At 41.7% G+C, this 27,600-nt stretch overlaps 1 protein-coding gene across 2 annotated transcripts in view; it reads left to right on the forward strand.

Moving 5' to 3' along the window:
• The window catches only part of LOC115168165 (vitamin D3 receptor A), a 97,803-nt gene that overhangs the window by 15,976 nt on the left and 54,227 nt on the right, over nucleotides 1-27,600 (forward strand). The window contains exon 1 of one of the 2 annotated variants that reach the window (XM_029723176.1): nucleotides 5,904-6,114. The exons of the other annotated variant lie outside the window; for it this stretch is intronic. The gene's annotated coding sequence lies outside the window, so the exon portion shown is untranslated. Of the gene's footprint in view, nucleotides 1-5,903; nucleotides 6,115-27,600 lie in introns of those variants that run through there. 2 annotated transcript variants of the gene reach the window in all.

A 27,600-nucleotide genomic window follows, 5' to 3' on the forward strand; every position in this document is an offset into this window, starting at 1 on the left:
CTCTCTGACCATTCCTTGAGCTTCTTGACTCTGTTTATTGAAAACTTAGGATCTTTGCTGTAACGTGACAATTCCTACGGCTCCCATAGGCTCTCAGAACCCGGGAAAAAGCTGAATGATGTAATTCCAGCCGCTGGCTGAAAAACATTAGCGCCTTTGGTAAGTGCTCTATCAGGGGACCATCAGACTGAGGCTCGTGCACGAGGGGATCCCGTGTTTTTATTTTCTCTCTTTGAACGTAAACACGCTTTCCCGGTTGGAATATTATCGCTTTTTTACGAGAAAAATGGCATAAAAATTGATTTTTAAACAGCAGTTGACATGCTTCGAAGTACGGTAATGGAATATTTAGAAATGTTTTGTCACGAAACGCGTCGTGCTCGTCACCCTTATTTACCCTTTCGGATAGTGTCTTGAACGCACGAACAAAACGCCGCTATTTGGCTATAAATATGGATTATTTGGGACCAAACCAACATGTGTTATTGAAGTAGAAGTCCTGGGAGTGCATTCTGACGAAGAACAGCAAAGGTAATAACATTTTTCTTATAGTAAATCTGACTTTGGGTGCTAAACTTGCTGGGTGTCTAAATAGCTAGCCCTGTGATGCCGGACTATCTACTCAGAATATTGCAAAATGTGCTTTCACCGAAAAGCTATTTTAAAATCGGACATAGCGAGTGCATAGAGGAGTTCTGTATCTATAATTCTTAAAATAATTGTTATGCTTTTTGTGAATGTTTTGTGAATGTTTATCGTGAGTAATTTAGTAAATTCACCGGAAGTTTGCGGGGGGTATGCTAGTTCTGAACGTCACATGCTAATGTAAAAAGCTGGTTTTTGATATAAATATGAACTTGATTGAACAAAACATGCATGTATTGTATAACATAATGTCCTAGGGGTGTCATCTGATGAAGATCATCAAAGGTTAGTGCTGCATTTAGCTGTGGTTTGGATTTATGTGATATTATATGCTAGCTTGAAAAATGGGTGTCTGATTATTTCTGGCTGGGTACTCTGCTGACATAATCTAATGTTTTGCTTTCGTTGTAAAGCCTTTTTGAAATCGGTGTGGTTAGATAAAGGAGAGTCTTGTCTTTAAAATGGTGTAAAATAGTCATATGTTTGAAAAATTGAAGTTTTCGGATTTTTGAGGAATTTGTAATGGCGCCACGCCCATCATTGGCTATTGGAGCAGGTGTTCCGCTAGCGGAACGTCTAGATGTAAGAGGTTCAACCCTCCAGACGAGCTTCAATGCCATACAACTCTCCTTCCGTGGCCTCCAACTGCTCTTAAATGCAAGTAAAACTAAATGCATGCTCTTCAACCGATCCCTGCCTGCACCTGCCCGCCCGTTCAGCAACACTACTCTGGACAGTTCTGACTTAGGTATTTGTAGTTGTCCACATATTCTAGGTGTCGGGTTAGACTGTAAACTCTCCTTCCAGACTCACATCAAACATCTCCAATCCAAAGTTAAATCAAGAATCGGCTTCCTATTTCGCAACAAAGCATCCTTCACTCATGCTGCCAAACATACCCTCGTAAAACTGACCATCGGCTATGTCATTTACAAAATAGCCTCCAATACCCTACTCAATAAACTGGATGCAGTCTATCACAGTGCCATCCGTTTTGTCACCAAAGCCCCATATACTACCCACCACTGCGACCTGTACGCTCTTGTTGGCTGGCCCTCGCTTCATACTCGTCGCCAAACCCACTGGCTCCAGGTCATCTACAAGACCCTGCTAGGTAAAGTCCCCCCCCCCCCTTATCTCAGCTCACTGGTCACCGTAGCAGCACCCACCTGTAGCAGGCGCTCCAGCAGGTATGTCTCTGGTCACCCCCAAAGCCAATTCCTCCTTTGGCCGTCTCTCCTTCCAGTTCTCTGCTGCCAATGACTGGAACGAACTACAAAAATCTCTGAAACTGGAAATGCTTATTTCCCTCACTAGCTTAAAGCACCAGCTGTCAGAGCAGCTCACAGATCACTGCACCTGTACATAGCCCATCTATAATTTAGCCCAAACAACTACCTCTTCCCCTACTTATTTATTTATTTTGCTCCTTTGCACCCCATTATTTCTACTTTGCACTTTCTTCCACTACAAATCTACCATTCCAGTGTTTTACTTGCTATATTGTATTTACTTTGCCACCATGGCCTTTTTGCCTTTACCTCCCTTATCTCACCTCATTTGCTCACATTGTGTGTATATAGACTTATTTTTCCACTGTATTATTGACTGTATGTTTGTTTTACTCCATGTGTAACTGTTGTTGTTGTATGTGTCGAACTGCTTTGCGTTATCTTGGCCAGGTCGCAATTGTAAATGAGAACTTGTTCTCAACTTGCCTACCTGGTTAAATAAAGGTTAAATAAATAGAACCCCATTCAGTCAAGTGTTCCCAGCTCGTCAGAGTTATTTCCTTGTAGCTGTAAAAAAAAAACAGTTGACTAAGCTTAAGTTGGTTCAAAGTGTAGTACAAACTGTCAAGCTAAAATGTTTCAAACACTAAACATCTCCATATTCAGCTATCTTGGCTCTAGCTGAGCTACAGCAGTTCCCTGGTTCGTGTTGTACAGATGAAGAGCTTTCTCTTGACAGCTCCCAGATGGGCAAGGCTTGTGAAATATTCCCATGTACATGCTTTGAAAACAGAACTGAAGGTGTATTGTTCGTTGTGTTCCCTCTACCACACATTGGGGAAACGAAAGGCATGCTGTACTGCCGTGCCCCTGACTCGCAGCGAGTGGACTACCCAGCTACGAGTGACACGGGAAATCATTCGACAAGATGAAAATCGTTTAAAAAAAAAAAGATTAGTAGAGACCCATGCCATTATTAGTTCTACATTATTACCCTTTGCCTCACTATCTTTTGCTATTTTCCTTGAAGATGTTTAGGTATAAGTATTTCACTGTTCAATCACTACACCCCAGTAGCCTTGCAGCCTTAGTAGTGGATACCATTTCTTTAAAGGCACTAATGGTTTCCACGAGTGTAATTGCAATGGAACAACGTAAGTGTAGGTGTAATTCAGGCATTTAGGGAAAAGCGCTGATGTTTTGTGATTGGGCCTAGGGGACTTTGTAAGGAGTTGCCGTGTTTGTAACAGGCAGGCCACGTGGCTTGCTGTGGCGGATCTGGACACCTTGACACTGTCTCCAAGCACATTGACAGAAGCCACATGGCTGGTTAATCATGTGCTAGCATTCAATGCTGACAAAAAAGTACTCCACTGAGAACAATTGAGCGTTCACTTTGTCCAGCTTGGCTTAGTGCTAGTTGACTGACATCTTGAATCTTTTTTCTTTGTCTCTCACTATATACCGAAACTCAGCAAAAAAAGAAACGTCCTCTCACTGTCAACTGTTTATTTTCAGCAAACTTAACGTGTTAATATTTGTATGAACATAAGATTCAACAACTGAAACATCATAAACTGAACAACTTCCACAGACATGTGACTAACAAATGTAATAATGTGTCCCTGAACAAAGGCGGTGTCAAAAGTAACAGTCAGTATCTGGTGTGGCCACCAGCTGCATTAAGTACTGCAGTGCATCTCCTCATGGACTGCACCAGATTTGCCAGTTCTTGCTGTAAGATGTTACCCCACTCATCCACCATGGCACCTGAAAGTTCCCGGACATTTCTGGGGGAGTGGCCCTAGCCCTCACCCTCCGATCCAACAGGTCCCAGACATGCTCATGAGTTTAAGATCCGGGCTCTTCGCTGGCCATGGCAGAACACTGACATTCCTGTCTTGCAGGAAGCCACACACAGAACGAGCCATATGGCTGGTGGCATTGTCATGCTGGAGGGTCATGTCAGGATGAGCCTGCAGGAAGGGTACCACATGAGGGAGGAGGATGTCTTCCCTGTAACGCACAGCATTGAGATTGCCTGCAATGACAACAAGCTCAGTCCGATGATGCTGTGACACACTGCCCCAGACCATGACGGACCCTCCACCTCCAAATCAATCCCGCTCCAGAGTACAGGCCTCGGTGTAATTCCTCATTTCTTCGATGATAAACGTGAATCCGACCATCACCCCTGGTGAGACACAACCACGACTCGTCAGTGAAGAGCACTTTTTGCCAGTCCTGTCTGGTCCAGCGACGGTGGGTTTGTCCTCATAGGTGACGTTCCAACAGGCCTACAAGCCCTCAGTCCAGCCTCTCTCAGCCTATTGCAGACAGTCTGAGCACTGATGGAGGGAATGTGCGTTCGTGGTGTCACTCGGGCAGTTGTTGCCATCCTGTACCTGTCCCGCAGGTGTGAGGTTCGAATGTACCGATCCTGTGCAGGTGTTACACGTGGTCTGCCACTGCAAGGACGATCAGCTGTCCGTCCTGTCTCCATGTAGCGCTGTCTTAGGCGTCTCACAGTACGGCCATTGCAATTTATTGCCCTGGCCACATCTGCAGTCCTCATGCCTCCTTGCAACATGTCTAAGGCATGTTCATGCAGATGAGCATGGACCCTGGGCATCTTTCTTTTGGTATTTTTCCAGAGTCAGTAGAAAGGCCTCTTCGATGTCCTAAGTTTTCATAACTGGCCTTAGTTGCCTTCCGTCTGTAAGCTGTTAGTGTCTTTTACGACCGTTCCACAGGTGCATGTTCATTAAGTGTTAATGGTTCATTGAACAAGCATGGGAAAGTTTTTAAACCCTTTACAATGAAGATCTGTGACGTTATTTGGATTTTTACGAATTATCTTTGAAAGACAGGGTCCTAAAAAAGGGATGTTTTTTTTTGCTGAGTTTATTAGATTTCACTCACTCTCCCTCGGCCTGGTGACGCTCCTGCCTTCCCCTCATTTTTGTAGCTAACACAGCCTGCTCTCAACTTTTACCATCGGATGTGCCCCAGCCTTCAATCTGTAAGTCTTTGCTTTTGATCTGCGGTTATGTAGGTTGACCAGGCTAAAAGCTAGTTTGCTCAATAGCTAACGTTAGCTGCCTGGCTCGCTGGCTCGGTAAGATAACTGCATATAGCGAACATTCTTTGGTAACTGGTTAGATGGCATTATGCATTTCCAAAACGTTGGTTTACATTAATGCAGCTCTAGCTAGGTATTGATGGCAACTGGCTGACTCCTTCAGTGCTAACGTATTGTTAGCAGGCTGGTAGTGCTAACGTTAGAAGGCTAGATGGCCACCTTGCATGTTGATTTGTTATAATAAATTCGAAGTATTTGCTTGTACGTTGGAAATGGAAGGGATTTGGTTTAATTAGAAGTTATATACATTTTAAGTTATTTCAGTTTATAATAGGGAATAGGCTAGCTTGTCGGGCCCTCCGTGTTACATCGCACCTGTAACAACATTTTCTAACATGACTTCGGCTTTCTTTTGAATTCTGATAGGTTTTATGTAGTGGCTCGAATATTTGGTGTAACTTTGCAAGGGGGACTTTTGATGCGTGTAGTAATGAAAATCCATATGTTGCATGCGGTTACGTTAATGCTACCTACCCTTTTTAATATTTTTACTGCAACAATAACAATTTCTGGTAGTGTTACTACTGCTCATTAAGCCGTAATGGGCAGTGTTGATGTGTAAAATGTGTCCTTGGTCTGCAGTGCAGGTGCACAGTGCTTTTGTAAAAGACTCTGGGTTTAGCTCTCTCTGACCGGTTATCGTCTCGCTCAGCGCTTGGGGGCTATCCACTCCTCCTCCCTCCGCTTCCTCTCTATCCCTTCTCTCTTCAGCTACTGCTGCAGCTCGTGGATCAGGGAGGGACTGGGTGTAAACCGAGCCCAATGGATGGGATTGGTTGAGAGACCACAAGCCCCCCATTGTAGCCCCCTCCCCTTCCTGTTTGTGTCCTATTCATCTGCTGTCATGCGCACCCCAGCCCCCTCCCCAATGCCACTGCTGCACAGTAGAGCTGCAGACTCCCGTGGATCCTACAGAACACAGGGGTAAGCCCATGGGACAGGACCGAGCACGTTTGGCGTTTTCCTTCCTCTCCTGTCTCCTCCTCCCTCCTTTTTTGAATGGTTCTTTTTTCATTTTGTCGTCTGTCTGAAATGGAGGTGTGCAATATGAGGTAGCTTGTGAAAACATTCTCTCTCATTCACTTTATTGACATGGTAAGTTCATTACGTACATTGTCAAAGTATGTGTATATATTGTATGTGTGTGCATGAATAGTGGGACCAACAGCAATAATAGTAGTGGAAATGGGATTACCATTAACAGCAACTACAACTATATTAATGAGAATAATAATACATCAAAGCAATAGTAGTAGACCAGTCTCAACATGACTGAGAAGACGCATGACATGGTATGAAAGACAAAGCTAAGTGGGAAATATTGACATTACATTGCACATTTCACTGGCTGTCTCTCAGGTTGTGGCAGGAGGACACATATTTGGCTGCCAAAAATGCACATTTTGGCTTTTCACCCAATTAAATATAAAAAAAAGAATCTTCATCTTTTATAGTTTCAAATTCTTTGTATTGAATTATAATTTTTGGAAAGAAATATTCTGTTAGGTCTGTGTATTTGTCACAGTGTAATATGAAATGCAGCTCTGTCTTTACCTCTCCCCTGGAGCAGAGTGAACACAGCCTGTCCTCTCTGGGCAGCCAGGTTGGTTTGTGACGACCGGTCTCTATAGCCAGACTGTACTCACTGTGTCTGTACATAATCTGTGTTTTCCTCAGTTTTCTATCAGTCACAGTGGTCAGATAGTCTTCCACCATGTCCTGTCTGTTTAGAGCCAAATAGCATTGACGTTTACTTAGATTTTTTGTGGTGTCTTTCCAATAGGTGATTTATATTTTTCTTTTTGCTTTGTTATTTGGTTCGGACAGATTTTCTGAGTGCTGTCCTGAGGCTCTATGGGGTTGGTTTGGGTTAGTGAACTGAGCCTCAGAACCAGCTGGTTGAGGGGACTCTTCTCTTGTTTCATCTCTTGACATTGTAGAGCTGTGTGATGGAATGCTTTGTGGTCACTTGTTTTTAGATGGTTGTAAAATTTGATGGCTCTTTTTTTCTATTTGAATGAGGAGGGGTATTGGCCCAATTCTGCTCTACATGTGTTATTTTGAGTTTTTCTTTGCACTTGCAATATAGTCTTGCAAGACTCTGCATGCAGTATTTGGATTGGATGTTTGTCCCATTTGGTATATTCCCTGTTAGGGAGTGGACCCCATACTTCACTATCATATAGAGCAATTGGTTCTATAACTGATTGGACAATTTTGAGCCAGATTCTAATTGGAATGTTGATTTTTTTTTTTATGCTCCTTTTAATGGCATAAAATGCTCTTCTTGCTTTGTCTCTCAGCTCGTTCACAGCCATGTGAAAGCTATCTATGTTGCTGATATTTAGTCTGGAGGTCAACCGATTATGATTTTTCAGCGTCGATACTGATTATTGGATGACCAAAAAGGCCGATACCGATTTAATCAGACGATTCTTTATTTATTTTTTATTTAAAAATGTTATCTTTGACTATTGGATGTTCTAATAGGTACTTCAGTATTGTCAGCCTAATCTCGGGAGTTGATAGGCTTGAAGTCATAAACAGCGCAATGCTTGAAGCATTGCGAAGAGCTGCAGGCAAACACAGTACAGTGCTGTTTGAATGAATGCTTATGAGCCTGCTGCTGCCTACCACCGCTCAGTCAGACTGCTCTATCAAATCATAGACTTAATTATAATAGAATACCACACAGAAATACAAGCCTTAGTTTCCGGATTTGACCATATTAATGACCTATCATTTTGAAACAAAACGTTTATTCTTTCAGTGAAATAAAGAACCGTTCCGTATTTTAGCGAACGGGTGGCAACCCCAAGTCTAAATATTGCTGTTACATTGCACAACCTTCAATGTTGTCATAATTATGAACAATTCTGGCAAATCAGTTTGCAACGAGCCAGGCGGCCCAAAATGTTGCATATACCCTGACTCTGCGTGCAATGAACGCAAGAGAAGTGACACACTTTCCCTAGTTAATATTGCCTGCTAACATGAATTTCTTAACTAAATATGTAGGTTTAAAAAAATATACTTGTGTATTGATTTTAAGAAAGGCGTTGATGTTTATGGTTAGGTACACATTGGTGCAACAACAGTGCTTTTTCTTTGAATGCGCTTGTTAAATCACCCGTTTGGCAAAGTAGGCTGTGATTCGATGATAAATTAATAGGCACCGCATCGATTATATGCAACGCAGGACAAGCTAGATAAACTAGTAATATCATCCATGTGTAGTTAACTAGTGATTATGTTAATATTGATTGATTGTTTTTTTATAAGGTAAGATTAATGCTAGCTAGCACCTTACCTTGGCTCCTTGCTGCACTCGCATAACAGGTAGTCAGCCTGCCACGCAGTCTCCTCGTGGAGTGCAATGTAATCGGGCATGATCGGTGTCAAAAAAAATGCCGATTACCGATTTTTTTTTTTTTTTTTTTTTTTTTTTTTTGTTTTGAAATCGGTCCTAATTAATCGGCCTTTCCTTTTTTTTTTTTTTTTTTTATTTTTTTTTTAAATCGGTCGACCTCTAATTTAGTCCTAGATACGTGTAGTTTTTGGTGTGTTCTAATAGAATGTTGTCCAAATAGAATTTATATATGTCATCCGGATTTTTATATATATAATTATTATTATTTTTTTTTATTAACAGTCAGAGCCCAGGTCTGACAGAACCTGTGCAGATGATCTAGGTGCTGCTGTAACTCCTCCTTAGTGGGAGACGGTAGCACCAGGTCATCTGAATACAGCAGACACTTGATTTCAGTGTTGTGTAGGGTGAGACCAGGTGCTGCCGATTCTTCTGTTTTTGCCAATTCATTGATGTGAAATAGTGTTGGACTTATTGGGCAGCCCTGTTTCACTCCATGTCCCTGAGAGAAGAAGTCTGTTTGCTTGTTGCCAATTTTAACCGTACAATGATTTTAATAACATATCTTTTCCCTCCAATACCCCTTTCTATTAGTTTATAAAAAATACCTTTGTGCCAAATTGAATCAAATGCTTTCTTACAAAACACGAGTAGATTTTGTTTTGGTTTACTTGTTTGTCAATTACAGTGTGGGGGGTGTAAATGTGGTCTGTTGTATGATAATGTTTTTGAATTCCATTCTGGCTTCTGCTCAGGACGTTGTGTTCGTTAACCTCTCTGGGCCAGTGGGACGCTTGCGTCCCACCTACTCAACAGCCAGTGGAATCCCGTGGCGCGATATTCAAATACCTTAGAAATGCTATTACTTCAATTTCTCAAATATATGACTATTTTACACCATTTTAAAGACAAGACTCTCGTTAATCTAACCACACTGTCTGATTTCAAAAAGGCTTTACAACGAAAGCAAAACATTAGATTATGTCAGCAGAGTACCCAGCCAGAAATAATCAGACACCCATTTTTCAAGCTAGCATATAATGTCACATAAACCCAAACCACAGCTAAATGCAGCACTAACCTTTGATCTTCATCAGATGACACTCCTAGGACATTGAACAAAACATGCATGTATTGTATAACAATCAAGTTCATATTTATATCAAAAACCAGATTTTTACATTAGCATGTGACTAGCATTCCCACCGAACACTTCCGGTGAATTTACTAAATTACTCACGATAAACGTTCACAAAAAACATAATTATTTTAAGAAATATAGATACAGAACTCCTTTATGCACTCGCTATGTCCGATTTTAAAATAGCTTTTCGGTGAAAGCACATTTTGCAATATTCTGAGTAGATAGCCCGGCCATCACAGGCTAGCTATTTTGACACCCACCAAGTGTGGTACTCACCAAACTCCGATTTACTATTAGAAAAGTTTGATTACCTTTGCTGTTCTTCGTCAGAATGCACTCCCAGGACTTCTACTTCCAAATAATCCATAGTTATATCCAAATAGCGGCGTTTTGTTTGTGCGTTCAAGACACTATCCGAAGGGTGACGCGCCCGACGCGTTTCATGACAAAAAAAATCCAAATATTCCATTACCGTACTTCGAAGCATGTCAAACTCTGTTTAAAATCAATTATATTACAACCGGGCGACGACGTATTCGTTCAAAGAGAGAAAGAAAAACATGGAGTCGTCACACACCAGTGTTATTGTCCTCAGAAGGACCACTCTCCAAAACCCCTGCTGTTTTTCGCCCAGAGACTGCAGAGCTATCATTCCACGTTCTGGCGCCTTCCTAGAGCCAATGGAAGCCTTAGAAAATGTCACGTTACAGCAGAGATCCTGTATTTTTGATAGAATCTTCTCAGGTTTTGGCCTGCCATATGAGTTCTGTTTATACTCAGACACCATTCAAACAGTTTTAGAAACTTTAGTGTTTTCTATCCAAATCTACTAATTATATGCATATTCTAGTTTCTGGGCAGGAGTAGTAACCAGATTAAATCGGGTAAGTTTTTTTTATCCGGCCGTGAAAATACTGCCCCCTATCCCAAACAGGTTAATGATGTCGCTCTTGCTGCTGGTGTTTCTCTGATCCACCTCTACGCAGACGACACCTTTCTATATACATCTGGCCCTTTGGACACTTAACAAACCTCCAAACGAGCTTCAATGCCATACAACTCTCCCTCCGTGACCTCCAACTGCTCTCAAATGCATGCTCTTCAACCGACCGCTGCCCGCCCGTACAGCATCACTACTCTGGACGATTCTGACTTAGAATATGTGGATAACTACAAATACCTAGGTGTCTGGCTAGACTGTAAACTCTCCTTCCAGACTCACATTAAGCATCTCCAATCCAAAATTAAATTTAGAATCGGATTTCTATTTCGCAAAAACAAAACATCCTTCACTCATGTTGCCAAATATGACCTCGTAAAACTGCCGAACCTCGACTTCGGCGATGTCATTTATAAAATAGCCTCCAACACTCTACTCAGCAAATTGGATGCAGTCTCACAGTGCCATCCTTTTTGTCACAAAACCCCATATACCTCCCACCATTGCGACCTGTATGTTCTCGTTGGCTGGCCCTCGCTACATATCCGTCGCCGAACCCACTGGCTTCAGGTCATCTGTAAGTCTTTGCTAGGTAAAGCCTCGCCTTATCTCAGCTCACTGGTCACCATAGCAACACCCACCCGTAGCACACGCTCCAGCAGGTATATTTCACTGGTCATCCCCAAAGCCAACACCTCCTTTGGCTGCCTTTCCTTCCAGTTCTCTTCTGCCAATGATTGGAATGAACAAAAGTCACTGAAGCTGGAGAACTCATATCTCACGAACTATAAGCATCAGCTATCAGAGCAGCTCACAGATCACTTTTTTGCTCTTCTGCACCACAATATCTCTACTTGCACATCATCTGCACGTCTTTCACTCCAGTGTTAATGCTAAATTGTAATTATCTTGCCACTATGGCCTATTTATGGCATTACTTCCCTACTCTTCTACATTTGCACACACTGTACATAGATTTTTCTATTGCGTTATTGACTGTACGTTTGTGTAGTTCTGTTTTTGTCGCACTGCTTTGCTTTTTCTTGGCCAGGTCGCAGTTGTAAATGAGAACTTGTTCTCAACTGGCCTACATGGTTAAATAACGGTGAAATAAAAAAAATTAAAACAATCATGGAATAATTATATTGGAGCAGTAGAACTTCTAAATCGGCTACCATAACTTCAATGACTTTAAGGGCAAAATGGTCTATAGGAAGTATCTGATTTTCCAAGACTTAAATACCTGGTTTGCATACCCATCCTTGCCTTAGCATTTACTGGTTGATATCATAAATTAGTACTTCTCTCCTACCCCTTCTGCTGTCGGTCTTCGCTCCACGCTAGAACCAGCTGCTTGAGAGCTGAGCGTGCTCTCTGCCCGACAGATTATCTATAGGTTAAATGTGTGCAGCGCACGTTTGATAAATAATTAACATAACGAATAGCTTCAGTAATCCATCTTAAAAAAAGAATGCATTATTACAAACGGGGCATTGGCGGGGATGAGGCCAGAGACACAGACCAGGCATTCCCATGCCGTTGTTGCCTATTCAGAAAGTTTTCGGTCAGTTGCTGTTTTGAATAAATCATGATTAAAAAAATGGAAACAAAAAATTTATGTGACCAGAAAAAAAATCACTGGCACCCTTGCGACCAATTACAAATAAATGTGTGCCGCACTGCCAAGTCAAGCGGTTGCAAATGCGATTATTTTGGTTGCAGTATCGAACCCTGTGTGCTGCTGTTGCGTTAACAGACCAGTCAGTAGTAAAGAGACGCTTTGTTTCTGAGGGTGTCCTTTTACTGAAGGAGGGAGCAACACTAGGCCAATACCAAATAAAAGTAAGGTAATGATTTTTGGAACTGCCCCTCTCCCTCTCGTTCTTTTCCCCATATGGACTTGGTTGTTTATTTCCTCCCTCAGTCAGTAACGTGGGAGTGACTTCCTGGCTGAGGAATACAGAGTGAGAAACATCTAGCTCCACCCTGGACTGGAGGGATAATGTAGCGGTGTGTGTGCTTTGCCTTAAGGCCTTGTTTACACTTCCGTTCAATAGAGGTGGTGTACCGGATTTTGAGATTCGATAATTCAGCCTGACTGTTTAAATATATTTTGTACTGTGACGTGTTAAGATTTGAAATATGTTTTAATGCTTCTGTTATAATTCTCAGTGATAGAGAACTCTTTGGCTCAGTGGCAGGCAGCAGTGTTAGCCCCCAGACCCTGTGGTCAGATCCACCTGTGTGTGTAGTTTGGGGCCTGGATTTGTAGAGCAGATGGCAGCTTTCCCTGCAGGTACCACCCACACTGTACACTACTGCTGGCTCTGGCTGTGTGGGAGGTATTTTCCTGCTATACTAATCAAGTGTGGTAAGTGCAGTGAGTGGGTCTTGAATTAGTGGCGTTAATGTGCTCCCCCCATTTTTCCTCTTCCCAGTTCTCCTATAAATCTGCATGTGAGCTGGCATGTTGGCGTCTCCACTCGCTCGCTCTTGCTGTTAGTTCCTAGAACAGGCTGTAGATTTCTTCGTTTTTTGTATTTAACAGATGTAAGGAGCGATGATGAGTCATTTCCTCCGTTACACGTGAGCCTGTTTTCTACTTATTTTTTTGTCATTAATTGACAGCAGGGTTGCGTGGTGGAAGGGGGATCATTTTTGGGGTAATTTTGTATTGGTGAAGCTGTGTGGAGGGAGTTTTGGGGCATGTTGAATCCCTGAGTGGTGTCTGTCCATACTGGATGTGTGGGATTGGACACGTGACTCCAGGAAAGTTTTTAATATCAGGTGAACTCTGCAAACTGAGTGGAAAGCAAAGGGGATAAAGATTTTTTTAAAATTATAACAAGCTCTATTTTGGTGGCCTCTGGTACATTCTAATGCTAGATTGTATTTTTAACCAGCAGCTACAGTGCCTTCTAAGTATTCACATCCCTTGACTTGTTCCACATTTTGTTACAGCCTGAATTTTAAAATTGTTTGTTTGTCACCGGCCGACACACAATACCCCGTAATGCCAAAGTGGAACTATGGTTTTTTACATTTTTTGTAATTTATTAAAAATAAAGAGCTGAAATGTCTTGACTTTTGTATTCAACCCATTTTGTTATGGCAAGTATAAATAAGTTCAGGAGTAAACAAAGTACAGAATAAAAAATATTCCAAAACATGCATCCTGTTTGCAATAATACAAAAAATGTGACAAAGCAATTCACTTTCTGTCCTGAATACAAAGTGTTATGTTTGGGGAAAATACAACACATTACTGAGTACCACTCTCCATATTTTCAAGCATAGTGGTGGCGGCATCATGTTATAGGTATGCTTGTAATCGTTGAAGACTGGAGTTTTTCAGGATAAAAAAATGTATTGAATGGAGCTAAGCACAAGCGAAAACCTGGTTGTCTGCTTTCCACCAGACACTGGGAGATTTAATTCACCTTTCAGCAGGGCAATAACCTTAAACACAAGGCCAAATCTACACTGGAGTTGCTTACTGAGTAGACAGTGAATATTTCTGAGTGGCAGTTAGTTTTGACTTAAATCTACTTGAAAATCTATAGCAAGACCTGAAAAATTGTAATTTAAAATAACAATGGGAAAATATTGCACAATCCAGGTGTGAAAAGCTCTTAGACTTACCCAGAAAGACTTACCGCTGTAATCACTGTCAAAGGTGCTTCTACAAAGTATTGATTCTGGTGTGGATACTAACACTACCGTTCAAAAGTTTGGGTTCACTTAGAAATGTCCTTTGTTTTTGAAAGAAAAGCAAAAAAAAAATCGTGAATAAAAAAAAAAAAATAACATCAAATTAATCAGAAATACAGTGTAGGCATTGTTACTGTTGTGAATGACTATTGTAGCTGGAAACGGCTGATTTAAAAAAAAATAATAATAAATAAATAAATGTACAAAAAAATAAATGGAGTATCTATGTAGGCATACAGAGGCCTATGATCAGCAATCATCACTCCTGTGTTCCAATGGCACGTTGTTAGCGAATCCAAGTTCATAATTTTAAAAAGCTAATTGATCATTTCAATACCTTTTTTGCAATTGTTAGCACAGCTGAAAGCTGTTGTCCTGATTTTAAAGAAGCAATACAACTGGCCTTTAGACTAGTTGAGTATCTGGAGCATCAGCATTTGTAGGTTCAATTACAGGCTCAAATGGACAGAAACAAAGAACTTTCTTCGGAAACTCGTCAGTCTATTCTTGTTCTGAGAAATGAAGGCTATTCCATGCGAGAAATTGCCAAGAAACGGAAGCTCTCGTACAACGCTCTGTGCTACTCCCATCACAGAACAGTGCAAACTGGCTCTAACCAGAATAGAAAGAGGAGTGGGAGGCCCCAATGCACAACTGAGCAAGAGGACAAGTACATTCGTCTAGTTTGAGAAGCAGACGCTTCACAAGTCTTCAACTGGCAGCTTTATTAAATAGTACCCGAAAAACACCAGTCTCAACGTCAACAGTGAAGAGGCGGCCCCGGGATGCTGGCCTTCTTGGCGGAGTTCCAAAGAAAAAACCATATCTGACTGGCCAATAAAAAGAAAAGATTAAGATGGGCAAAAGAATAGACACTGGACAGAAGACAATTGGAAAAGTGTTATGGACAGACAAATCTAAGTTTCAGGTGTTCGAATCACAAAGAACATAGTTCGTGAGATGCAGGAAAAATGAAAATATGCTGGAGGAGTATGGAGGCATGCGATGGTCTGGCAGTGCTTTGGTGGTGGTAAAGTGGGAGATCTGTACATGGTAAAAGGGATCTTGAAGAAGGAAGGCAGTCACTCCATTTTGCAACTCCATGCCGTACCCTGTGGACGGCGCTTAATTGGAGCCAAGTTCCTCCTACAACAGGACAGTGACCCAAAGCACAGCTCCAAACTACACAATAACTATTTAGGGAAGAAGCCGTCAGCTGGTATTCTGTCTATAATAGAGTGGCCAGCACAGTCACCGGATCTCAACCATATTGAGCTGTTGTGGGAGCAGCTTGACCGTATGGTATGTAAGAAAGAAGTGCCCATCAAGCCAATCAAACTTGTGGGAGGTGCTTCAGGAAGCATGGGGTGAAATCTCTTCAGATTACCTCAACAAATTGACAACAAGGATGCTAAAGGTCTGCAAGGCTGTAATTGCTGCAAATTAAGTTCTTTGACGAAAGCAAAGTTTGAGGGACATTCTTTCAATTAAAAATCATTATTTATAACCTTGTCAACGTCTTGACTATATTTCCTATTCATTTTGCAATTCATTTCATGTATGTTTTCATGGAAAACAAGGACATTTCTAAGTGACCCCAAACTTTTGAAAGGTAGTGTTTGTACTAGAGGTCGACAGATTATGATTTTTCAAAGCCGATACCGATTTATTGGAGGACCAAAAAGCGGACGATACCAATTAATCGGACGATTTAATAAAAAATATATATTTCTAATAATGACAATTACAACAATACTCAATGAACTTATTTTAATTTAAAATAATACATAAAATCTATTTAGTCTCAAATAAATAATGAAACAATTTGGTTTAAATAATGCAAAAACACGTTGTTGGAGAAGAAAGTAGAAGTGCAATATGTGCCATGTAAAAAAGCTAACGTTTAAGTTCCTTGCTCAGAACATGACCATATGAAAGAAAGCTGGTGGTTCAATATTCCCAGTTCTTCAATATTCCCAGTTAAGAAGTTTTAGGTTGTAGTCATTATGACGCGTCAACTATTTCTCTCTATACCATTTGTATTTCATATGGCTTTGACTGTTGGATGTTCTAATAGGCACTTTAGTATTGCCAGCCTAATCTCAGCAGTTGATAGACTTGAAGTCATAAACAGTGCTGTGAAGCAAGCATTGCTAAGAGTTGCTGGTAAACGCAATAAATTTGAATGAATGCTTACGAGCCTGCTGCTGCCTAACACCGCTTAGTCAGACTGCTATATCAAAGCATAGACTTTATTATAATAAACACAGAAATACGAGCCGTTGGTCATTAATATGGTGAAATCCGGAAACTATCATTTCGAAAACAAAACATTTATTCTTTCAGTGAAATACAGAACCGTTCCGTATTTTATCGAATAAGTGGCAACCCTAAGTCTAAATATTGCTGTTACATTGCAAGACCTTCAGTGTTATGTCATAATTATGTACAATTCTGGCAAATTAGTTCGTAATGAGCCAGGCGGCCCAAACTGCTGCATATACCCTGACTCTGCGTGCAATGAACGCAAGAGAAGTGACACACTTTCCCTAGTTAATATTGCCTGCTAACATTCATTTCTTTTAACTAAATATGCAGGTTTAAAAATATACATCTGTGTATTGATTTTTTTTTTTTTTAAAGAAAGCCATTGATGTTTATGGTTAGGTACATTCGTGCAACGATTGTGCTTTTTTTGCAGATGCGTTTTGTTAAATCGTCCCCCGTTTGGCGAAGTAGGCTGTGATTCGATGATAAATTAACAGGCACCACATTGATTATATGCAATGCAGGACAAGCTAGTTAACCTAGTAATATCATCAACCATGTGTAGTTATGTTAAGATTGATTTTTTATTTTTTTTTATAAGATAAGTTTAATGCTAGCTAGCAGCTTATCTTGGCTCCTTGCGGCACTCGCGTAACAGGTGGTCAGCCTAATTAAGACTAACAACAATTTGGAGTATGACAAGGGGTATGAATATTTTCTGAAGGCACTGTATCTGGAAATAACAACCAAAAAAGTCACAGTGTAGTTTCATCAGCTGTTGTACAATTTGATATAAAACACAGGGAAAACATACTTTTGTTTGCACTGGGCCTTTTAAAAAAAAATCCTGTAAGAGTCTGACTTCCACAGGCTTCAAGCTTCCTTTTTTTTTTAAAGAGGCATTTTCTCAGTTATCTGCAATACAGGTATGATTTGAAGAATGAAGCAGGTGTTAAACATGGCCTTTGCTACACAGAAAGCAGCTGCTCCATTGTCCACATTGATTAAATCAGTAGCTCTCGATCAATATCTTTTGAAAATACCATATAAGTATAATTTCTTCTTTTAACATATTTTGGACCAGAGTGAGGATCTCTCCACTACCCTACTTTTTGTTCCTGCAGTGAGGCAGATTCACCATCTTCATTGAATGTTTTCATAATTTATCAACAGATAATCTGCAAAAAAAATTCCTACCCTTATGCAAACTACTCAAGCTTGCTGTTTGTCAATCAAAGCACAGTAAATGGCCTGTGCGTCACCACTCCGGTTGAGCCAGTTGGCCAAAAATCTACTGGCCCGAACAGAATTTCTACTGGCCCGGACGTGGTGTATTTCTTAAATACCTTGGTCATGCAGGGCCTGTAGGTTGGCATGCTTTCTCTCTATATTCAGCTATTAGTAGGCTGCATTTGGTTATGATGTGTATTAACAAGCGGTGTAGTTTAGCAATGCAAGTCATTACTTAATGCAATCCTAAAGAGTTGTTTTAAATGCTTTCATTTTTGTTTTTAAAGTATGTCATATTAAAGATTTGAAAATCGGACGCTGCCCCTTTAAGGCCAATGTTCCTAAAGAGATGTTGACATGGCTACAGTAGGCTACCCAAGACTAATGCTAGGTGTCTTGTGTAGCTTTCTTTTTGCACACTTTCAACAGTAGCCAGTATATTGCTAGTATGTTCCATAAACATTAAAACCAGGAGAGTGATAGCGCTAACGTCATCTACAGTTGAAGTCGGAACTTTACATACACCTTAGCCAACTACATTTAAACTCAGTTTTTCACAATTCTTGACATTTAATCTTAGAAAAAAATCCCTGTCTTGGGTCAGTTAGGATAACCACTTTATTTTAAGAATGTGAAATGTCAGAATAATAGTAGAATTATTTATTTCAGCTTTTATTTCTTTCATCACATTCCCAATGGGTCAGAAGTTTACATACACTCAGTATTTGGTAGCATTGCCTTTAAATTGTTTAGCCTTCCCTGTGGCTCAGTTGGTAGAGCATGGTGTGTGCAATGCCAGGGTTGTGGGTTCGATTACCACGGGGGGCCAGTACCAAATAAAAAAAAATGTATGAACTGTATTCACTACTGTAAGTCGCCCTGGATAAGAGCGTCTGCTAAATGACTAAAAATGTAAAATGTTTAACTTGTAGTATTTGGTAGCATTGCCTATAAATTGTTTAACTTGGGGTCAAACGTTTCGGGTAGCCTTCCACTAGCTTTCCACAATAAGTTGTTGTAACTTTTTTTATTATTTCACCTTTATTTAACCAGGTAGGCTAGTTGAGAACAAGTTCTCATTTACAACTGCAACCTGGCCAAGATAAAGCAAAGCAGTTTGACACATAAAACAAGAGTTACACATGGCATAAACAAAAATACCATCAATAATACAATAGAAAGGTCTATACAGTGAGGGGTAAAAAGTATTTGATCCCCTGCTGATTTTGTATATTTGCCCACTGACAAAGAAATGATCAGTCTATAATTTTAATGTTAGGTTTATTTGAACAGTGAGAGACAGAATAACACAAAATTCCAGAAAAACGCATGTTAAACATTTTATAAATTGATTTGCATTTTAATGAGGGAAATAAGTATTTGACCCCTCTGCAAAACATGACTTAGTACTTGGTGGCAAAACCCTGTTGGCAATCAGAGGTCAGACGTTTCTTGTAGTTGGCCACCAGGTTTGCACACATCTCAGGAGGGATTTTGTCCCACTCCTCTTTGCAGATCTTCTCCAAGTCATTAAGGTTTCGAGGCTGACGCTTGGCAACTCGAACCTTCAGCTCCCTCCACAGATTTTCTATGGGATTTAGGTCTGGAGACTGGCTAGGCCACTCCAGGACCTTAATGTGCTTCTTCTTGAGCCACTCCTTTGTTGCCTTGGCCGTGTGTTTTGGGTCATTGTCATACTGGAATACCCATCCACAACCCATTTTCAATGCCCTGGCTGAGGGAAGGAGGTTCTCACCCAAGATTTGACGCTACATGGCCCCGTCCATCGTCCCTTTGATGCGGTGAAGTTGTCCTGTCCCCTTAGCAGAAAAACACCCCCAAAGCATAATGTTTCCACCTCCATGTTTGACGGTGGATGGTGTTCTTGAGGTCATAGGCAGCATTCCTCCTCCTCCAAACACGGCGAGTTAAGTTGATGCCAAAGAGCTCCATTTTGGTCTCATCTGACCACAACACTTTCACCCAGTTGTCCTCTGAATCATTCAGATGTTCATTGGCAAACTTCAGACGGGCATGTATATGTGCTTTCTTGAGCAGGGGGACCTTGCGGGCGCTGCAGGATTTCAGTCCTTCCCGGCGTAGTGTGTTACCAATTGTTTTCTTGGTGACTATGGTCCCAGCTGCCTTGAAATCATTGACAAGATCCTCCCGTGTAGTTCCTCACCGTTCTCATGATCATTGCAACTCCACAAGGTGAGATCTTGCATGGAGCCCCAGGCCGAGGGAGATTGACAGTTCTTTTGTGTTTCTTCCATTTGCGAATAATCGCACCAACTGTTGTCACCTTCTCACCAAGCTGCTTGGCAATGGTCTTGTAGCCCATTCCAGCCTTGTGTAGGTCTACAATCTTGTCCTTGACATCCTTGGAGAGCTCTTTGGTCTTGGCCATGGTGGAGAGTTTGGAATCTGATTGCTTCTGTGGACAGGTGTATTTTATACAGGTAACAAGCTGAAATAAGGAGCACTCCCTTTAAGAGTGTGCTCCTAATCTCAGCTCGTTATCTGTATAAAATACACCTGGGACCCAGAGATCTTTCTGATTGAGAGGGGTCAAATACTTATTTCCCTCATTAAAATGCAAATCAATTTAAAATTTTAACATGTTTTTCTGGATTTTTTTGGATGTTATTCTGTCTCTCACTGTTCCAATAAACCTACCATTAAAATTATAGACTGATCATTTCTTTGTCAGTGGGCAAACGTGCAAAATCAGCAGGGGATCAAATACCTTTTTCCCCTCACTGTGTACAGTGTGTACAAAATCAGCAGGGGATCAAATACCTTTTTCCCTTCACTGTGTACAGTGTGTACAAATGAGGTAGGATAAGGGAGGTAAGGCAATAAATAGGCCATAGTGGCAAAATAATATAGCAATTAAACACTGGAGTGATAGATGTGAAGAAGATGAATGTGCAAGTAGAGATACTGGGGTGCAAAGGAGCTAAATAAATAACAGTATGTGGATGAGGTAGTTGGATGGGATATATGCAGTGATCTGTGAGCTGCTCTGACAGCTGGTGCTTCGTTAGTGAGTGAGATAATGAGGCTTCAGTGATTTTTGCAGTTTGTTCCAGTCATTGGCAGCAGAGAACTGGAAGGAAAAGGCGGCCAAAAAGGATTTAGCTTTGGGGGTTACCAGTGAAATATACCAGCTGGAGCGCGTACTACGGGTGGGTGTTGCTATTGTGACCAGTGAGCTGAGATAGGGCGGGGCTTTACCTAGCAAATACTTATATGACCTGGAGCCAGTGGGTTTGGCGACGAATATGAAGCGAGGGCCAGCCAACGAGAGCGTACAGGTTGCAGTGGTGGGTAGTATATGGGGCTTTTGTGACTAAACGGATGGCACTGTGATAGACTGCATCCAGTTTGCTGAGTGGAGTGTTGGAGGCTATTTTGTAAATGACATCGCCGAAGTCAAGGATCGGCAGGATAGTCAGTTTTACGAGGGTATGTTTGGCAACATGAGTGAAGGATGTTTTGTTTTTGCGAAATAGAAATCCGATTCTAGATTTAATTTTGGATTGGAGATGCTTAATGTGAGTCTGGAAGGAGAGTTTACAGTCTAGCCAGACACCTAGGTATTTGTAGTTATCCACATATTCTAAGTCAGAATCGTCCAGAGTAGTGATGCTGGACGGGCGGGCAGCTGTGGGCAGCGATCGGTTGAAGAGCATGCATTTAGTTTTACTTGCATTTAAGAGCAGTTGGAGGCCACGGAAGGAGAGTTGTATGGCATTGAAGCTTGTCTGGAGGTTAGTTAACACCGTGTCCAAAGAAGGGCCAGAAGTATACAGAATGGTGTCATCTGCGTAGAGGTGGATCAGAGAATCACCAGCAGCAAGAGCGACATCAGTCAGGTTTGTAGGCCGAACTTAGTCAGGTACCTGAGTCAAGTTTGTAGGCCTCCTTGCTCGCACACGCTTTTTCAGTTCTGCCCACAAATGTTCTATAGGGTTGAGGTCAGGGCTTTGTAATGGCCACTCCAATACGTTGACTTTGTTGTCCTTAAGCCTTTTTGCCACAACTTTGGAAGTATGCTTGGGTTCGTTGTCCATTTGGAAGACCCATTTGCGACCAAGCTTTAAATTCCTGACTGATGTCTTGAGATGTTGCTTCAATATATCCACATAATTTTCCTGCCTCATGATGCCATCTATTTTGTGAAGTGCACCAGTCCCTCCTGCAGCAAAGCACCCCCACAACATGATGCTGCCACACCTGTGCTTCATGGTTGGGATGGTGTTCTTTGGCTTGCAAGCGTCCCCCCCTTTTCCTCCAAACATAACGATGGTCATTTTGGCCAAATAGTTCTATTTTTGTTTCATCAGACCAGAGGACATTTCTCCAAAAAGTATGATCTTTGTCCCCATGTGCATTTGTAAACCGTAGTCTGGCTTTTTTATGGAGGTTTTGGAGCAGTGGTTTCTTCCTTGCTGAGTGGCCTTTCAGGTTATGTCGCTATAGGACAAGGCCCTTTGCTGTTGTTCTGGGATTGATTTGCACTTTTCGCTTCAAGTATGTTCATCTCTAGTAGACAGAACGCGTCTCCTTCCTGAGAGGTCTGCCGGCTGCGTGGTCACATGGTGTTTATACCTACGTACTATTGTTTGTACAGATGAACGTGGTACCTTCAGGCATTTGCAAATTGCTCCCATGGATGAGTCAGACTTGTGGAGGTCTACAATTTGTTTTTGGAGTTCTTGGCTGATTTCTCTTGATTTTCCCATGATGTCAAGCAAAGAGGCACTGGGTTTGAAGGTAGGCCTTGAAATGCATACACAGGTACACCTCCAATTGGCTCAAATGATGTCAATTAGCGTATCAGAAGCTTCTAAAGCCATGACATACTTTTCTGGAATTTTCCAAGCTGTTTAAAGGCACAGTCAACTTATGTAAACTTCTGACCCACTGAAATTGTGATACAGTGAATTTTAAGTGACATAATCTGTCTGTAAACAATTGTTGGAAAAATTACTTGTGTCATGCACAAAGTAGATGTCCTAACCCACTTGACAAAACTACAGTTTGTTAACAAGAAATTTGTGGAGTGGTTGAAAAATGAGTTTTAATGACTCCAACCTAAGTATGTACACTTCTGACTTCAACTGTACATATTCCAATAGGAAAACTCCCGATGGCACATGAAGCTGGAAGTATTTGAATTTGAAGCATGCCATATTGCTAAATGGCATAAAAAAATCGTCATGGTCGTTGTAGTCATTTTCATCCTGCATGAGAGGGCCTCCTCATAGCCCCTGGATTGGTCTGTGTCTGCACATGGTCCTGTATGACGACAAATGTAGGAGTCAGAATTTATCACCATTTTTTTAAATATCTCGATTTGTAACAATTTTTTTTTTAATTACCGTGGGAATCGAACTTGATCGTAATAATCACATTTTGGAATCCAGAAAGCCAGTCCCCAAAACATGTTGGAGCAGTTCTGGCGATCGTAATTTACATAGGCTTTTGGCAGCGCTTGGTTGCTACGCAGTAGCCAACCAGTGGAGCTCATGACTTCATGCTCCAGACTGAACACTGGGGGCCTGGTATGTTCACTGTTGAAGGTTTACTCCTGTAAATCACTTTCCCTAAAATTAAATAAGCTCAGTGAGTAGATTAATGGGCGCTTCTTTTTGCTCTGGCCAGCTAGCATCAACTCGTGTACTGCTCGAAGTTGACTCGCAGGAGCGTGGTGGTGCTTGAATGAACGGCCAATCATATTGAACAAATACAAATGGCATGACATTTACGCGTGTAGTCTTCAATGGTAGGCTGTGACAGAGCAGACAAATGTTGAACTAAAATGCAAAAAATCCACTGGTCTGACATGTTTTTACTGGCCCCGGCGGACCATTGTTAATGTCAGACCCTGCATACAAAATAAAACAAATGTGCCGCAAAACAATAGTTTAAGTGGATTTTCACTCATTACCATATGTGAGGTGCAACTTGACTCGCATTATATGGGATGTGCAAATTCATTCTCTCGCCCTCAGTGTAGAAATTTGACTGAAACCACAACACACTCCCAGATACAGAGGCGGGACAGACCGCAGACTGTCAAACAAGCAGTGTTTACCTGTCATCGCTCACTTTGGCTGACTGGCGCCTGTCCTGTCAATAGATGGCTAGAGGATGCGTATTGCTCATTCTAGCGTGAGAGGGCTCAGCAGACCTTTTTTCTGACTAGTGAATTGAAAAGTAGCTTAGTTTAAGTGGAAAATGTACCCGGGAGAAAATGTCTCCATGCTCCCTTCTCCACTCCTCTCCTCAGGCAAAGCGCTTAGCTTTTCTCTGAAGTACTCTGTCCCACTGTAATCCTTTTCATCTTCCCTGAAGACAACCTCTCTCAGCCCCTCTCTTTGATAAGCCGATTAGGTAGCGGCAGCCAGTTTCTGTACTATGCATAATGGCGAATACACAGGTAGGCTATACACTCACTGGGCAGTTTCTTAGGTATAGCAATCTAGTACCAGGTCGGACCCCTTTTGCCTCCATAACAGCCTGAATTCTTCGAGGCATGGGTTCTACAAGTCTGAAACTTTCCACGGGGATGTTGGTCCATGCTGACGTGATGACGGCACACAGTTGCTGCAGACTGGACGGCGGTACCCCACCGCCACCAGCCTGTACCATTGACACCAGGCAGGATGGGTCCATGGGCTCATGCTGCGTACACCAAATCCTGACTCTGCCATCAGTATAATGCACCAGGAACTGGGATTATTCGCACCAGGCAACGTTTTTGGACTCCTCAATTGTCCGGTGTTGGTGATCGCGTGGCCACAAGCCTCCTCCTTGTTTGTTTTTAGCTGATACGAGTGGAATCCAGTGTGGTCGTCTGCTGCAATAGCCCTTTCGAAACAAGGATCAACAAGTTGTGCATTCCGTGATGCCAATCTGCACACCACTGTTGTACTGCGCTTAATAGCTTACGTGATTCTTGCCATTCTCCTTCGACCTTTCATCAACAAGCTGTTTTTGCCCACAGGACTGCCGCTGACTGGATGTTTTTTGTTTGTTGCACCTTTCTCTGTAAACCCTAGACACTGTCGTGAGTGAAAAGCCCAGGAGTGTGGTCGTTTCTGAGATACCGGATCGGGCGGTCTTAGCACCGACTATCATGCCATGCTCAGTCGCTTAGGTCACTGGTTTTGCCCATTCTAACGTTCAATTGAACAGTAACGATGCCTGTCTGCCTGCTTTATATACAAGCCATGGTCACATGACACACTGTCTGTAGGAGCCATTTTTGTGAAAGGGGTGGTGTACCTAATAAACTGGCTGGTGATTGTATGCCGTTTGTAGATGTAACACGGAACCCAAACTGGCTGCGTGCGTGCGCCATCGTGCATAAATGCATTTTGTCCCCCCACACAACGCTATCACGACATGTAGGTTAAAATATCAAAACAAACTCTGAACCAATTATATTAATTTGGGGACAGGTCGAAAAGCATTAAACATTTATGGCAATTTAGCTAGCAAGCTTGCACTTGCCAGCTAATTTGTCCTATTTAGCTAGCTTGCTTTTGCTAGCTAATTTGTCCTGGGATTTAAACATTGAGTTATTTTACCTGAAATGCACAAGGTCCTCTACTCTGCCAAATAACCCACACATAAAATCCTTCCAGGCTTTTTCTTCTCTTTACTTTACATTGCGATTGGCAACTTTCATAAATTAGATGCATTACCGCCACTGACCTCATTCGTCTTTCAGTCACCCACATGTGTATAACCAATGAGGAAATGGCACGTGGGTACCTGCTTCTATAAACCAATGAGATGGGAGAGGCAGGACTTGCAGCACGATCTGCGTCAGAAATAGAACTGACTTCTATTTTAGCGCTTGGCAATGCAGACGATCGTTGGCTCAATAATTGAATAACCTGCATGTCTACATTTATTTTGCAACGCTCGTGCACGCGACACGAGCGGTATAGTAAACCTGTAAGATGATTTGTCCTGTTCATCATCAGATCCAAAGCAAAAAAGGAAGTCCAAGGGGTGTCAAATAGGATGGCTATTTTTGGAGATGGTGGTGATGGAGGCTCCATAGGCAGTCTGTATCCATTATGTCTCACTGGGTCTGTAGGAGCTCTCAGGTGCCACTTTTCACCATTAACTGCCTGGAACAGCTTTTATCTGGAATACCAATCACTGGCGGAGCTGGAATCACAACCATTTCCCTCCAAAAAGTACATGGTGAAGAAAAGTTGTTAATGGACTTTTCCCCTTTTACCAGGCCTGCTGAGCACCACTAATACAGCATGGCTCACCCTCTGATGCATAGCCTAAACATTGATCGCTATTTGTATAGACAAAAGTTTCCTTAATAGCCGATTGGCTGTAAACCATAAATGTCTCACTCTTGAAGTTTCCTGGTGTGTGTTACCATAATTACACAGCATGCCACTCACTGACCCTAATCGTTCACCGTCATCATGTTTTCCCAGCTGTGATTGAAGTATAGGCTAATGATAAACACTATGGAACAAGTAAAAGGATCATAGTGCTTTGTTATATAAATGTCTTGTTTGTGCCCTGTGTATTGCTAGTTGAGGGATGGATGTATATGGTGTATAAGGGATAGAGGAAGGGAGAGTAGGAAAGTGGGGGCTTTAGTTACTCATTTCTATGGCAGCCTATATGCTAGTAAGGCTATGGTATGCTTGCTACTACCATTGGCATCTACACTTTCTTCCATAGGCATATTCTTTTCCACATTTACCTCCCCATATTTGGCTTTTAGGAATATGAATTGACAGTAATTGAATTAATTGCTTCAAATGAGTCACTATCATATCAATTTTGTTTATTTAACCTTTATTTTGACAGGGAGTCATGCTGAGGTCCGTTTTTACATACACTACCCGTCAAAAGTTTTAGAACACCTACTTATTCAAGTGTTTTTCTTTATTTTTACTATTTTCTACTTTGTAGAATAATAGTGAAGACAAACTATTAAATAACACACATGGAATCATGTAGTAACCCAAAAAATATTTTAGATTTGAGATTCTTCAAGTAGCCACCCTTTTTCCGTGATGACAGTTTTGCACACTCTTGGCATTCTCTCAACCAGCTTCACCTGGAATGCTTTTCCAATCGTCTTGGAGTTCCCACATATGCTGAGCACTTGCTGGCTGCTTTTACTTCTCTCTGCGGTCTGACTCATCCCCTCTTGTACTCCCTGTTCACTCATGACTGCATGGCCAGGCACGACTCCAACACCATCAAGTTTGCCGATGACACAACAGTGGTAGGCCTGATCTCCGACAACGATGAGACCGCCTATAGGGAGGAGGTCAGATACCGGGCCGTGTGGTGCCAGGACAACATCCTCTCCCTCAACGTGATCAAGGCAAAGGAGATGATTGTGGACTACAGGAAAAGGAGGCACGAGCACGCCCCCATTCTCATTGATGGGGCTGTAGTGGAACAGGATGGGAGCTTCAAGTTCCTTGGTGCCCACTTCACCAACAAACTATCATTGTCCAAACTAGAGGTCGATTTAATTAGGGCCGATTTTCAGGTTTTCATAACAATTGGTAATCGGCATTTCTGGAGGCCGATTATGGCCGATTGCATTCCACGAGTAGACTGCTGTTACACAAGTGCAGCAAGGAGCCAAGGTAAGTTGCTAGCTAGCATTAAACTTATCTAATAAAAAAACAATCAATCTTCACATAATCACTAGTTAACCTCTCTGGGCTACTCAACAGCCAGTTGAATCCCGTGGCACGTTATTCAAATACCTTAGAAATGCTATTACTTCAATTTCTCAAACATATGACTATTTTACACCATTTTAAAAGACAAGACTCTCGTTAATCTAACCACACTGTCCGATTTCAAAAAGGCTTTACAACGAAAGCAAAACATTAGATT

The sequence above is a fragment of the Salmo trutta genome, chromosome 30 (assembly GCF_901001165.1).
Source record: "Salmo trutta chromosome 30, fSalTru1.1, whole genome shotgun sequence".
NCBI lineage: Eukaryota > Metazoa > Chordata > Actinopteri > Salmoniformes > Salmonidae > Salmo > Salmo trutta.